This window comes from Blennius ocellaris, assembly GCF_963422515.1.
Source record: "Blennius ocellaris genome assembly, chromosome: 21".
In the NCBI taxonomy this organism is placed as follows: domain Eukaryota; kingdom Metazoa; phylum Chordata; class Actinopteri; order Blenniiformes; family Blenniidae; genus Blennius; species Blennius ocellaris.
The window spans coordinates 17,383,178-17,399,038 of record NC_137670.1 but is presented as its reverse complement, the minus strand read 5'-3'; the positions used below and the strand labels follow the sequence as shown (position 1 = coordinate 17,399,038).

Genomic DNA, 15,861 nt, shown 5'->3' with positions numbered 1-15,861 from the left:
CATTTTAATGGGTGAATTTAACAAACAGTTTACTGTTTCAATCTGTATTAATAGGTTGAACACGTACTTTAACGTGATGAAAGTGGTGTGCAACAGATTATACCTGAGAAACGGAGTAAAAGATGTCGAAATCACATAAATGTTCATATTGATGCTGTAACAACAGTTGTTTTCCCCAATCGGCGCAAATTGCCCCTTATAATTTTAATTAAAGGCAAGGCAAATAAAAATGTGTTTGGTTGGCTTAGAATAGGCAGAAAGATTTGCAATCGAGTATTAAGGACCAAACTGAAATAATGCCGAACTGGTCCTGTCTGTATGTTTCACCACGCCTGAATATCAGTGTGTGTGTGTGTGTGTCATGGTTTCCCTTTTATTTTCCTCGGTTCTGGACAGTGAAGTCAGTGTGTGTGTGTGTGTGCGTGTGCGTGTGCGTGTGCGTGTGCGTGTGCGTGTGCGTGTGCGTATTAAAAGCCTGGCAAGGAAAGGTAGCTCGTGTCTTCTATTACCATGGTAACTTCTTCCCTCATTACCGCGAAGCCTCTAGCTGGGAATAAAAAAAAGAAAAAGGAAAAATAGTTGTTGACTCACTTATATTAAAACTACTATGGCTGCTACTGTGAACTGCTCTACTGTTCCTGCATTGATTGTGATTGATTCCACATTAAAATAATTGCCACCTAATGGTATGAATGATTACTGCTGTGAATAATTCATTGCACACTTCTGCACATTTGATTTCCTCATGCAAAGCTCTGCTGACATTAGAAATTAGATCATGTTTATTGGTGATTGTTTTTTCCCCCCCCCCTGTATGTCAGACACCCTCCAACACCCCTGGGAATCTTGTGTACAGCTGGATAATGAGAAAAAGTCAGATTTCATAAGAAAAAATGCTGAGCCCTTGTGTGTTCACCCAAATGTTTTTGGGGATGTGGCCATTCATCCTTATGAGAAAGAACATGAAATCTCTTGAAAGGGAGGAGGACAAAAAAGCCTACAGTCCTCAGGTCCCTGTGAGGAAAAATGGCTTTTTCTGTTGGTAGTTTGCTCCGGGATTAAGCTTAGGGATGGGCTGAGAGTGCTTCTGTGTTTGTCACTCTCCATGAGCCTGTTTATGTTTTTTTTCCGTTTTTCTCAGGACCCGGGAGACATCGGCAGCAGTATTAACAGAATCTGATATGACAAAATAAATCATATAAATGAAGACCACAGCCTCTTAACTTTCCCATCCTGCTTCTCTTTTCTCTCTCTCTCTCTCTTCCGCTTCTCATCTTTCCTCTTCTATGGGGAGCCAGGGTAGCGATTAAATTGTCACTGCACCGTCAGACCTTGACAGGCTGCACTAATCCACGATGCTGTCGCTCCTCAGCTGATCCATCCTGCAAGGGAGGACGTTCTCCAGGCTTAAAGCCAATGGGCCATGTCCCCCACTTTCCCACCCAGCGGCTGTGTGAAAGCGACACCGCCGTAAACGTGGCGGCGGGCCTACCTGTCGATAACGTACGCCGACAGACCCACCGTACGACCCCACTTGCGAATGAACGTTTCTGATTCGACCAAAGCGATTCGTCAATGAAACATCGACTGTTTTTTCCATTCTCCAGCCTCACAATCCTGATGCTTGAGTGAAATATCACTGACACAATTCATCCAGCCGTCTTCTATCCATCTTTTGGGTCGCAGTGTCGCAGTGACTATTGTTGAAGGCAGCAGCAACCTGAACAAAGCCGCCGCTTTGCCTCAAATACACGTTTTCAGACTTTAGGAAGAAATATGCACAGGTCGAACAATAAACTACATTTAAACTATTATGAAAAGAAAATCAGAAGCTATAACTATAATCTTCACTAGTTCCTCTAAACCAAGACATATATACAGTATGTAATACTTATAACCAATGTTTATCTAAACCGCAATTTTGGGAAGGGTGAAATGTCCCAAAAGTCAAGTGAAATTTATGAAATGATTCAGAAAATAACATTTTAATTGGCAAAATGACAGTTTGATATTTCATTAAAAAAAATTGTACTATTGTGACTGTTTGGGATTATTGTGCATTCATTATCTTCTGAAATTAAGTGTTGCTTACGTCAAATGTGTGTATTAAATAGCTTCATTTTAGTTTCAATTAGGAAACATTTAGGAAAATGTGAGGAATTTAAAAAGGCAAGGAAAATGATTCTGGAAACAAAGAAACAAAAAAGAACTACTTTCTGACTTTTAAACCATGAAATGCTTCATGATTATATAAACAAAAATAACTTGCTGAAGCGTAAACCGCGCTTCATCAGAGTTTTTCATAGTTTACCATATCCAAGGTTTCTTTTTCCACATATTTTCAATGGCATCTGTCATTGTAAGTGTTGAATTTATTAAAAAAAATGTTGCCTTGGTAGGTGTTCTCACCTCATTCTGTCAAAAAGAGGAACTTAGATCACCTGGAGGAGCATCACTAATGATGCACAAGACTTTTAGAAATGAAAACTAAAAATGAATGACAAACATCCCTAAACAAGGCTGCGCTGTGCCGTCCATATTTCATCCCTCCTCCTTTTGTACGCGTGTGATCTGAAACAACTCGGCTCCTTTGTGCAGCTACGAGTCAGCCCTCCGTCCGTACACAGTATCTCCACTTACTAATACATGCACATGACTAATGTCCCAGCCCTCCTTCCATCATGACTCTCCCAGCATGTCTCTCTCTTTTTTTCTATCTCGCGAGCCACGGATGAAACACTCACATGTCCATATTCGGCAAACTCGGGTTTGTTTTTCAAGCTGCAGGACTTAATGAGCATGGGACAGACGTGTTGTCAGGAAAATCCACCGTCCCTGCAGACACTCGAAGCTTTCACAAGGTGTGAGAGTCTATGATTTGCACTTTCTCATACTCAATTGTGGTACTACTGAAAATGCTACAACTGGAGTATTTTATTCTGAATGTTGCATTATATGTTTATATGTAACCGGGTATTTGAAAAAAACAAACAAAGAAAAGAAAAACCCAGTGATTTTTCTCTGTGTTTGGGCCGCGCATTTAAACATCAATGCAGCGACGACTCACCACAAACGATGATTCCTGAGAACTCTGGAGTGGAGATGTGGATGAACTCGGTAAAGGGGGTTAGGTGGATATTTACCACACAACTCATGATGTGGTGTTTTTTTATTTTTTTCCAGGATTGTGATTGGCTCTCATGACTTCATGCTTTTCGCTACACTGCCCCCCACAGGTTTGGATGCTCATAGTCGCTCTGAGCCAGGTGTTAATGCAGGTCCATGTCAATGAAGATTTTCTTTGTAAACATAGAGGGGAAATGTCATTTTTTTGTAAAAACCTTGGTACTTAGAGCCTAAGTACTGCATGGCACCAAAATATGGTTGATTGGTTGTTTTTGAAGATTTTGCAACACATTTTGTTATTCAACAGTTATGGGTTACACAGACAACGTTTAAAGATTTTCTGGGATGACAAATGAAAATGACACATGATTACTCGCTCTTATATTGTAAATGCAATTTCTTACAACAAGGAAAGACATGTAAAATCCCCCCCAAAAAATCCACAGCTCGTAACACTCCAGCTTAGAGAAGCAAGTAACGCAGCAGGTCATTTGTCCGACAGCTGCATTTAAAGAGGGCTGCCTGTTTGGTAGTCTTTGGCGTGCAACCTCGATTTTGGTATGTATGTGATGTAAACGCATACGTGAGCTGCTGCTGGCATCGGCTCAGGTGGAGTATTTGGGTTTGTGTGTTTTTGTGTTACTAAACAGCATCGGCAGCGTGGCATCCCGCTCTTTGTAAACCCCGGGGAGGAAGCGTGCAACACAACGAGAATCCATACGACAGCTGGCACTTGATTTGATAACGTGTGTGAACAGAACAGGCAGATTGACATAGCGTTGTTAATTAGTGGTTTTGTCGGTAGGGGCATCGGAAGTTACAGTATAGAACTGTGCTCGCGTCTGGAGGTTTGCAGGTTCAACTCCCAAAGTGGGCCCGTTACCACTCTGGCTCCGACATGCGTACAGCGCCAATTGTAAGATGGGTTCAATGCAGATATGCAATTTCCCCACAGATATAAATGAGATGCATCTGAATGTCTATTTTAAAATGTTTAACTGACGATAACTTCTGATCACAATTGAGCACAAATTTAACATAAAGACAAGCAAATTTCCCGTCGATTTCTTCCCTCTTTCTATCATCTAAAAACTTTTAGATCCTATACGTCTCGTTTTTAAAACCGCATTTCCAGAGAAAAGTGCTTTCAACGTCAGTTGCAAAGCCTTGAGAAGATCACAAGACAACCGGCAGCAGACACATCCACGCAGCGTCTGTCTTTCCAACATCAAATGCACCACAAGACTTTTGATAAAGTAATTGCGGATCATTTGATTGTTCGCACTGCGACGAGGCCGCGCTGGATTGGGAGGAGGCGGCAGCACCGTCCCAGTTAGTCGCCCGCAGCACTTTCAGTTGTTATTTCGTTGTGGGCTCAGCTGGCGAAATGTAACAGCTGCTTCTCATTACTGACGTTTAGACTAAATGATCTTCAACGGCGGACACAGCGTCAGTGTGGCAACATCGTGTTCAAGCACGGCAAACACTCTTGATAGCAGACTTTTGAAATCTTCTGTAGCCACAACATGCAGATGGGCTCTCTGGATGTTCTTTCAAGGACCGCCTGCTGCATGTGCTACTCTGTCATTAGGATGAAGTGATATACATACAGAAGAGGCGCTGAGAGGGACACGTGCTCCTGATGTGCGTGTGTGTGTGTGTCACATACTCACACGTGTAATGATTTCTGAAGGCAGTTGGGTTAGAGTGTAGTTCCGTCTCTTCTCGGGGGTAACAGATGGTTTTAATCTCGGAGACCTTGAAATTCACCCTTCGACTGTGGTTAGGATTGTCATCTGTACTCCACCAGAGGGAGCTCCATTGATTTCAATGTTATAGGTAGAAACTCCATGAGAGATTGGGGGGAAAAAAGGCCATTAGATCTTCTGTTTCTTTGTGCTTTCATTGTGGAGTTTAACGTCTACTCGTGGATAAGTCTATTTTCATGCAAACGTTGTCTGTTATGTCATTTCGTTCTCTTTAGTGCATAAATAAATAAATAAATAAATGGATAATGAGCTTCTGTTCTTCTATACTGCTGCCAAACTCCACCTCTATTTTTCCTACAGTGTCCCTTGTGTTTCTCTCTGTTTTTTTTTTTTTTTGTTTAACTCCTCCACTCTGATGAAGAACAGCTCCATCTCCTCTCTGCCGCATCTTTATGGCTTTAACCGAGCTGCAGCTTGTACATTTTGTCCTCAGAAGGGTGTCAAATAGGATAAACATGTCAGATGGTTTGGAAACACGAGGCAGAAGGCTGAGCACGAAGAAAATAAGTAAATAAATAACCACTTCAGACCATTTGAACGCTCGAGAGGAAGAGTGTAAGGCAAAAAAATAGAAGAGAGCTGAGGTGATATTTCATCATCAAATGATCAGATGTGATTTTTTTTTTTTTTTAATCTTTACTGATATATTCACTCCATGTTTTCGCAGGAGGATTTGCTGTAGTGTTGCACAGGCAGAACTGTCCATGTTTATTGATGGGCCACTCCTGACTTGAATTTGAATTTAATTAAGTGAAGTTACAAATGAAAAAAAGGAGCGAGAGAGAGCGAGAGAGAGAGAATCCTATTGTTTCACCTCAACGTGTCTCTGGCTGAGATCAATTATCAAGCAAGAGACTAGTTTAATCCATGTTTGCCGACAAACAACAAGCAAACTGGGGATAAATATTCGTTTGTCAATACAAATGGATGTTGACTAACAGGCTTAAGATGGAAAAGGAAGGAGATTCCCCTCCAGCTGCAAGAGCGAAACCTATTTTCAATTCTTTAAACAAGAAACAACAGTGATGCCATGTGGATTGTCTAATATTTACCCCAGAGGAAAAACAAGTAGTATTTCAGGTAATTTTAAATAATTACAATTATAAGACACACTATTAGTCTAACGTCTTTCAAGCAATTGCTTAATATTATAAATTGAAGCTACGCAGTGTCCCTTAAGCCATTTTTCCTTACTTAATACATTCATTACATGATTGAATAATACATGAAATGTAGTAAAACACGTTCTCAATTTGCAGGGGTTCACAAGGGTCTGCATGACATACCTGCTGAAAAATCGAAATGAATCCAGCGGTAAGAAAAACAAAAAACATTAAATTCGAGCCGCATTCCTGCTGCATTAGGACCATCAAACATGCATGAAACAGCCCCTACAAACAAGCTTCGCTAGGAGTGTCCGCAGAATTTTTTAAGTCAGCCGTCAACCGTCGTATGTAATTCTGCAGATTTTGGTTGTGAAATGTTTATCAGGTCACCTGATCGTACTCATTAACTTCCTCAATTGTATATATTTCTCCCAAACTACCAGTAATGACATTAACAACAACTGATGGCATTATTAAGCAGCTGTACTATTGTTGCCAGTATAGTTTGTTGAGAATGGTTGAATATTTTCGAGATGTAAAAAAAGAAATCAAACAAGCCATGATATGTAAATGTTTAGCGATACATTATGAAATAAATACAATCAGTTTTACACATTAAAACTGATCTTTTTCAGAATGAATGGTCTCCAATGGCATAGTAGTAGAGTTAACCTTCACTGCATTCTGTATAAAGGGTTTATAGGATGCTTACTGTTAAGAAGTTAATATTAGCAGGGCAAACATTTTTTTGTTGCCGTTCTCCATATAAAGCCTTACTTCCAAGTCTCAACCATTATAGCATAAACAACAGACACATTCTAATAACTCGTCCTTTATTTTAGCCGGCAGAAGAATGAACACACTTCTCCGTTCAGCTGTCAATAGCTGGGTTTTAGGAGCCGTCGCTGGCGGATTCTGTCAAGTGAAGGTAATGAAAGCTACACCACCGGATTTTTACATTTAAATGAAGTCCAGTCCATTCAAGTCCTGATAAAGCTGGCTCACACGGTGCTGGCTGAGTCTTCAGCCACCGAGAAGAACTGTCTGTGTTTTAGACTTTTAAGGAGTATAAAGCTCCATGTCTGGTGACACATCCTCATGTTGTATAAAGGAATTCAAGGTGAGCAGTGGAGAGATAAAGACAGTTTGAACGTGTTGAGGAGACATGAGTGGAGAAAGGATGTTAGGGATGGAGCTGCCAGGCTGGAGGACAAGAGGAAGAGTCAGGGAGGATGCGGAGATGGACTTTGGTGGAAGTTGGAGGGAGCGGACTGGGTGGGGTTTCGGTAGATGATCCAGCTGTGAAGACGCCTGATGAGAACGAGACGAATATGACAAAGTTCTGTGCAAACCCACTCGAAAAAAAACCTCCACATGCTGAGCTGGCGAGATTAATCTGATTTTACATGCTCTCTAACCTTTATTAGAATAAAAATCAGTCAAGAACCTTTTTCAGTTTTAACAAATGATATCAGAGTGAATAAATCTTTGTTTGTAATAGAAATTAAATGCATTTTGAGCTTTTCTCGCACTCACAACATTGTACAGTTGATTTAGCGACTGATTTTAATTGTAATTTATATATTTAGACAACACTGTTGCTGTCATTCTAAAACTTTGTTTGTACAACTTTAATGAGCATAAAGAGTTTGTAACCAAAACAAAAATTCTGCATTGCTGCAGAGCAGCTTTTCTTCGATACCATTTAATGGATTTTTTTTGTTCTTTTTATGTTCTTTTTTTTTAACTGCAGTGTTCCGGAGACTAGAACATTTTACACTGACAATATCCAAATTGCTGTAATTTTACTCCACTGTCAGTTACTTTCTTTGGAAGCTAATGAGCGAAAGGAATGTGCAATTGTACAGAGATAGCCAAGCAGCTGCAGGGAATTTACATTGTGACTGAAATAAAAAATTCAAAGAAAAAAGCCTTGACATGTTGGAAAACAAACTAAAGAACGGTTTGAAAACCCTCCAGGCTTCTGTAAGTAGGAGCGGTAATACACTGGCTGTGAGAACTGACATGTTGTTTGACATTATATTATTAACCGGGAATAGAGAAAATTCCCAGGATGGATCTTTGACTTTAAGTGCTATTTTATTTTAATTATACTTGCTGAAAGAAGAAAATACGGAGCACGGCTTCATCAATATAAAGACGTGGTGAATTAATTGTGTGTTACATGTTACGAATGATCCCTGATGAATCGGCATTGGAGCTAATGGGCCGTGCTCTCGTTGACCTCTCCACGTAATGAACTGAGGGACTGCAAAGACATCCCTGAGACCTGCCCTGTACTGGCTTCCTGTCAGTATGTTTTTGGCACATATTGGTGATTGCGTTAAACAAGCTTAATTTAGTATGTACACTGAGCCGAGAGCTTGCTCGCATTGCCTTTGGAAAGACTGCGGCATCTATCCTCACAAATTTCATTGAGGACAGACATTAAACTCCTTGTCAGTGCCTCTAACGTCATGTCTTGTCAACACAAATCAGGACGTCGGGAACATTTTCAACTCCACAAAGTGCACCACGTCTGAGAGAATTTGTGCATTTTCATTTGAGCCATGTTAGGACTTGGGAGTTGAATAATGGAAGCATCAAAAGCTGATTGTATCATGTTAGAATCAATAAAAAGAAAGGCTAAGCTCAATCTACATTCTACACTGACACCATTTCTCTAGCCTTGTACTACTCCTAGACTAAGAACTAACAACTCTGTTCTTGTCACATTCAGCGATCTTACAAAGCAAAATGTACATGCAATTAATATAAAGTTGATTTTCATCGTCAATTTTTTAACAAGACACCACTGGAAGTCTGTGATTGATAAAGTCCTCATTTGCTCTCAGCATAAAGTTGTTCACCAAACTTTCTCAACTTGTGCCAAGAAATGGGGTAACATTGTCAAACCCGGCATCTTATGAGCAAATCAGTGGGAAAAATGAGCATTTTTGTGGGAAAGCGCCACAGTGATTCCGTGCTTCGAAAGAAGGCCTCTGGGTTTTGGTGTCGATGGAGATGAAGCTTTGTTGATGTTTTTTGTGAGCGTGTCAGTCTGCCGCCTGTCACTGCTGCTTCTATTAAATCTCAGTGTAACTCAGTTTATGAAAGGTTCTGCCATTTCTAATTGGGTGTTACTGTATGTCAACAAGTAAAAAAAAAAATCCACGGTCAAAGTGTCTCCTGAAGACAGGTGTCCACTCTTCAGAGAGACACTTCATGAGGATTAAGTTGTTCCCTCGATACTGTATGGTGTCGCCGAAATGAAAATTGTGAACAACAATGTACTGTAATCGGATTCGGCACATTTCATAGTCTTTGTTTTTGAGCACGAAAAGCCCCCCCAAACAATGATCGCTTCCTGCATGCCGTCTTCATTTCTACTTTCTATCCAAAAACTACAGGCTAAATGACATTTGTTGCCCTTTGGCACGACGGACCATCCTGCTACGAAGCTCATCTGCAGACATAAGCAAGCCTAAGTAATGTATTTCTTTATTACTACACTCTGGTGGCTGGCCAATAGAGAGTGCGAGAGCGCCGCCCCCCCCAGGACCCATAACGAGAAAAAATAAAAATCCAATCAGCGCTTTTCAAATCGCCCATCGCCAGACCTGCTCGGCGATTGGTTGAAAGTCAGTCCTGGATTGTTTGCACGTGTTTCTACAAGATGTCAAGATATGGCAATAGAAACAGCGAGCAGTGCATCCCTGATTATGAACTCTGCTACGTCTCTTCTAATTTATCCATTTGAAAGGAGAAAAGGAGTTTAGGTTCAACTTTCTCCATTATAGTTTGTACAAACATACAGAAATGTGTTCGGAATTTTGCAAACGTGTACAGGTTTGTTTATGGTTTATACATTATTAGATATGCTCACAAATTATGTTGCAAGTTGAGGCACGACTCTGAAATGCTTTCAGTTGTGGATTAATGTGTCGGTCACAATCTACTTGAGGTTGACTTTATTTTTTCAGTAAACCAGTCCCAAACACATTCATTTTCTAAAACGGACTAATTAAGCATCTCCTTTATTTGTTTACAAGTATGTTAATAAAAGAGTCATCTTAATAAGTGTTCTTTATTCACTATCTGTTTAAAACTACAGTAATTGTCATCACTTAGGGCCTCTCGCAATAAAAAAAAAAGGCAAAATGGTTGTAATGTGGTTTATAAACACACTGTATTTAAATTAGCAATTGCTGGAATTGGAAAATAATGAAGAGCCTCACCTAAGAAATGTGCCACCAGCCGCCACTGATTACACTGTATAATTTTTTTTCATACCAAATTTTTATTTAAAACTCCAGTCATGTTACGATGAAGTCCAGCTCCAAACTGAGTTTTTAGTCACCTTTGCTTGCTGTAAACAAAAACATGAATTGTTATTGAGTGTTGTGCGGCACAAGAAGTCAACTCAAAATCCAGTGACCACGAAGACGCGTACGTCACAGCTGTCAGTACCCATGGAAAGTGTCATAAGTCTCAGCAGAAGGTTAAACTTTCTAATTGATGTCCTGAGCTCCTTAATCACTGCTTGTGCTTGTATGTGTATGTGTATATGTATGTATATATATATGTGTGTGTGAGAGAGAGAGAGAGAGAGAGAGAGAGAGAGAGAGAGAGAGAGAGAGAGAGAGAGAGAGAGAGAGAGAGAGAGAGAGAGAGAGAGAGAGAGAGATTAGAGTGTCTTGACAAGGAAAGCCTTTCAAGTTTGTAGGTTTGAAGTGCTAATGACATGCAAATGTGTGCAAATGAGTGTGCACCCACCCCCTAAAAACTCTAGCTGAATACTTGGAGCTGAGTGAAATTCTGGGCTGGGGTTTTGTCTATAAATAGTGAAGTTTGGGCAAGTTTGAGTGGTTTTTTTTTTCTCAGTTTTTGTTTTTACCACAATCAGCAGTCGTCCAAATCAGTGGGAACCAAATGAGACCATGCAGGACTCGCAGCATGTGTCTGGCCTCACTCAACAAATGTGTCTCACTTTCTCGTGTTTTTCTTTCATGCGACAGGGGCGTTAAGACGTCTATATGCTTTTCTAGAGGTAAGCATGAGCTTGAATTTAATCATACAAAACACACATTCTGCAAAAAGGACCATTTTCCAACGTGTAGAACGACAAACATAGGGATGAATGAACAGATCAATGATCCAATTACCTTCGTTGACGCAGTAATCCATAGACAGTCTGAGGATAGATGGCAAACTAATCCATTTTGCAGCACTTAACAACTTTAATAAAAATAAATAAATAAATGCTTGTAAAACAAAACAATTAGCAACTGTGTGGCAAAATGAGTGATAAGATGATTAATTGTTCCATGCTGAAAGAGCGAGTGCTCAGGCGTGGGGGGGGGGAGACGGCATAATTTCATGGTAGGTTGACAAAAACAGAAGGCTTTTTCGAAAAGCGGGGCCACACGAGTACGATCCGTTTTCGAAACGCATCGCTTTGTACTGTCTACAGGTCGGATCCTCCCTTACGTGATGAGGAGAAGAGGCATCACACAGTCGTGGAGACGATCTTCATAGCTCCCTGTGTGTCACCGACATAACGCATCAAGGCTTCGAATCTCACACCTTCCTCTGCAATCGCATCCATACATCTCCGTGCATAATAATGTGGATTATTATGCAGTGATAAAAAGAAAGCCGACGCAACAGAATCTGCTGTTTCGCAGGTTGGGAAACACGGCGATCTTGCACTCGCTCTTGCCGCCCAGCAGTTCTCGTATTATCAGGGTGGCTCAGAAGAGTCCACAGGTCAATTAGGGTGATTAAGATGGATGGATAAATCTGTAATGCTTTCATTCCACCGCATAATCTGCTGTAACTCTTCTGTCCCAAACAGTCCTCGGACAGGGAGTTCACATTTGATCGTCGTTAGATGTTGGCACACAGAGGTTTTGCTTCATGTCTTGTTGAAATAATATGTTTTATTCAGAGGTTAAATTGTCTCTCAGGTGTGAGTATGTTTGGTTTCCTTTCATGTGATTGCTTGACAGTGCCACAGATAGTTTCATAATATGCTCTTTGCAAGCCAAAGTAATTATGACAATATTCTGTGAACAGTGCGTGTTGTTTTCAATTTCGCAGCATCTGTTGTCTTAGTGACAACAGATGTATTCGCTGCCACCGAAAATAATTAAGTAGTTTTGCCACAATATCATGACAAGGTTTCAAGACATCCAGTCTGCGATGTTCCATCAACTTGTGTAGTAAAACATAATTACTGCTGTTTTCCTGAAGAAAATGATGTATACATTTATCTGAATGAGGTCTATAGTTCAAAATATTACAGAAATAAATGTAAAATATAGAAGATTTAGAACATTTTATATGTCATGGTTTAAAAGCAGTCAAAAAAGAGCTCATTAAATAATTAAAAAAATATATTCAACAGGTGGTAGCTTTTATTATGCTCTTTGGCGGTACAGAGTATATGTGCAAAAAAAGTCACAAATGCAAACAACTACTCCTGAAAATGGAAATAATCTCAGCATAAAGCCAATTTCATTGATTAAATCTGGTGTAAAATACAGTGAAATGTCTTAAAAAAAAAACCTCCTTATAGCTTTTGCATTATGCATCTTTCATTATGCGATTTTTCTATTAAATTTAAATTAAGATTTTAAATCTTATTTTTAGACACAATTGATGTCTTTGTTTGTTTTAAAAGTGGCTTACTTCTTTTTTAGTCCTTGATTTTACAGTATAAAAATTAAAATTTCAAGATTTCTTATCAAGTAAATTTACTAAGTTCACTTTATTTTTCCAGTGTTGTATCTGCTCCTCTTTAGCAGTTTGTTGTACATGAACAAAGTCGTCACAGTGGGAAAGTTAGGAGGTCTGAAGATCAAGTTTGTAAAATCGGTGAGAAACTATAAAGACATTTGAGTGTTAACTGCAGGATCTCGTACTATATATGTTGTTTGACCCAGAGTGTAAAAAAGAGGTGTTATTTAATGTGTTTTGTCTCGGTGACAAACCGTGTAACTTTCATCTGAATTACTTAGACTCAGTTTGAGTTTAAGAATACCAGTGAGCGCTGCATATTTCAGTGGAGTGTTACGTTAAGGCTGGGTGTGATCTTACAGTCCAGAACCAGACGAGTTGTAGAATCACCTCTGTGATTGAAATGAAAGTGTGAAACATGGCAAACAGGAGCTGCTTTCCATGTATTTTCATGTTAGATGATAACTTCTTGCAGCCTAAAAATCAATTTAAATAGTCTTTAATCTGTTCAACCTTGCTGTGACGAGTACAGGAGAAACTCTGCAGAAAACATTTCAGTTCACACGGATTCAGTCAGATTAACTCTGTGAGTTTTGTAATCTTCTCGCTTTGGTAATTTCCACCGCTGTTAAAGCAGTTGTGCCGTTAGCAGCTTTTATTTTTTTGTTTTTTTTTCAATGGGAAAAGGGCTCCCAAAAGAAAATATAAATCACACAAGTGTACAATTCTCAACTTTTACAAACTTGATGAGTAACTGAAACTTGGAAAGAGTGAAGAAATAATGATGGCTTAACAAAAAGAGAGAGACGGAGGGGAAAAAAGCCAGTAAATATCACAAAGCACGCTGGTCTGCTTGTACCTTTACAACATTTTTAATACCACCAGGTGTTACGAATTTTTCGTTGCAGTAAGTATGAACGCTGAGAGGTAGGTTGCAGTATTTTAATGCAGCGTAGGTGTGAAACTATTAAAGACCCTGAACAGAGAATTGGAGGCAGTGAACTTGGTAAAACGACGCTGGCTGCAGACAAATCTGATCATTTACTGGTTTACATGGCCTCACCTGCACCAGGATTAAAGACGTTATGGGGTTGGAACTTGGAAGCATTTGATTAGATGGAGCACCTCTTTTAACACTTTGTTTGCCTATTTCGGATGAATTTTCTAAATGTTGATTAAGGAAAAGGAGAAACGTCAAGGCGGCTCTGACAACATGGCGGTGTGATGCTGCCGGCATGGAGCGCGGCGGCAGAATGATAGCTGAAGTTCAGCTTCTTAGCCCGCTTGCTTTTAGTGGTCGTAAGTAGAGTTTTCAGCCCGTATTCCATTTTCAGCCAATTGCAGCAGCAATCCACAGACAAAAAGGGAAATGGGGGGACAGTGAAAGGGAGGGAGGAAGGGAGAGCTGCAAACATCTGCTGCCCTGCGCCTCCCCCTGCAGATTCCCACCGATTATTGAGAATACTGAATATTATGCCAGCAAAGCATGTGCCCTGAAATGGCCAGAAAATAATAATCCTCCCAATTATTGCCTTTTTTATTGTGTACATCAGGTTTATGAATAACTCACGTGGTTTAAAAGTCAATGATGAGAATTAGTAGCAGCAGTGAGATTGAAATCATGTCATTTCTGACACAAAGCAGAGACACTAACTTTGTCTGATGGTGACATATAAATCCTTCGTATAACTGTTTCAATGGCCCTAATGTGTGAGGATGATTTCGTTTTTCTTTCATATAAATGGGACTGATTGATTTAAATTAGCCACATGTTCTTGTAATCATCCAATAATAATCTGATATGTGCAAATCCCCTTAAATGTAAAATATTTAACACGTTATTTTCAGCTCATTTTAACTATGCAATGTTTAATATTTACTAATTTCATTCGAGTGCCATAGTGATATTTAATGTGATGCATTAATTCAATCTGTCTGTTAACACAATCACACGCTGTTTTTGTTTAAGAGACACAATGCAGATGTGCATTTCATCTGCTTCACAATCTTAGGGGAGGCACATTCAATCCAACACATGCAAAACACTCCGGGATTAACCTGGTTTTTTTTTGTACATAGTTGTACATACATTTTTGTACATAATTTGGATCAGATCGAGGCATAAATGGAGACATGATATAAACCGATCTGCTCAGTTTTTGTCTCCCCAACAAAAAAAATCCTAAATGTTCTGAGAAATGTTTTTTTTTTTTGGTGGGGGGTTGTTCAAAATACTTGTTTTTGAGCCATAATTTTTTTTTAAATCCTCAGGAAAGCCGCAGTCTGAAAAATGACAAACCAATTTCTAATCTTTAGTCCACTTGCTCTCTCTGAGTCTATCACCTCCATGAATCTGCCTCGGACTGTAGTGTACAGAGGCACTTGGACAGCGGTAATGAAAGTAACAAATGACCCGCGGTGTTGACCAGAGCTCTCCATTAGTCCTTGTTTTCTGGGACTCAAGTGCAGCCCTTTGATGCCGCCGGACTCGACAACCTTCAGCTTGTTGGCGTCTGCCCTCTTGTCCGCTGGTCTTTCGTTAAATCCTGATGAAGACATGACTTTCCTATATGGTCTACAGAATCAAACCCTGATTGTATGCACCACCCTGAAAGGTTACGTCTATTTTGTTATGCGGGGTATTTCCCTGGAGTTCGGCTTTATTCGCTGGGTACAACATGTGATCACCGTGTTCCGTCTCACTTTAATGGTGCTTTACAACGTAACATTGAAGGTGACAAATTCAGCTCTCATAACAAAGTTACCCTTAAGGGGTGACTCTATGCCAGCTGCACCCAAGTATCATCCAACAAAGTCTATTTACATCTTAAGTAATCTTTCACTTTAGAAGCTGAATCCAAGTGTTATTAACCGCGGCAACGCTGAACCACAGACAAACTAATCAGCCTGCACATATCAGTTATGGCCTTGCAGGATTACTCATTCCTGCAGTCAGCAGAGAGAACAACATCTTGAGAACAATAGCAAACCCCTGGGTTCAGATGAACTTCCCACTGGTCTTAGGGAACCAGACACTGTCTCAGAATTTAGGTCCAGACTGCATTTATGCGCCACAGCATGCAGCCCACCTCAACTCCCACCTTGTCAGGCAGTCCCTT

General features: G+C 40.0%; 1 protein-coding gene across 1 annotated transcript in view; it reads left to right on the top strand.

The window, feature by feature from the left end:
- Nucleotides 1-15,861, top strand: part of nrg3b (neuregulin 3b) — a gene marked incomplete at its 5' end in the record, with an annotated part of 199,605 nt that overhangs the window by 104,615 nt on the left and 79,129 nt on the right. The window lies entirely within an intron of this gene.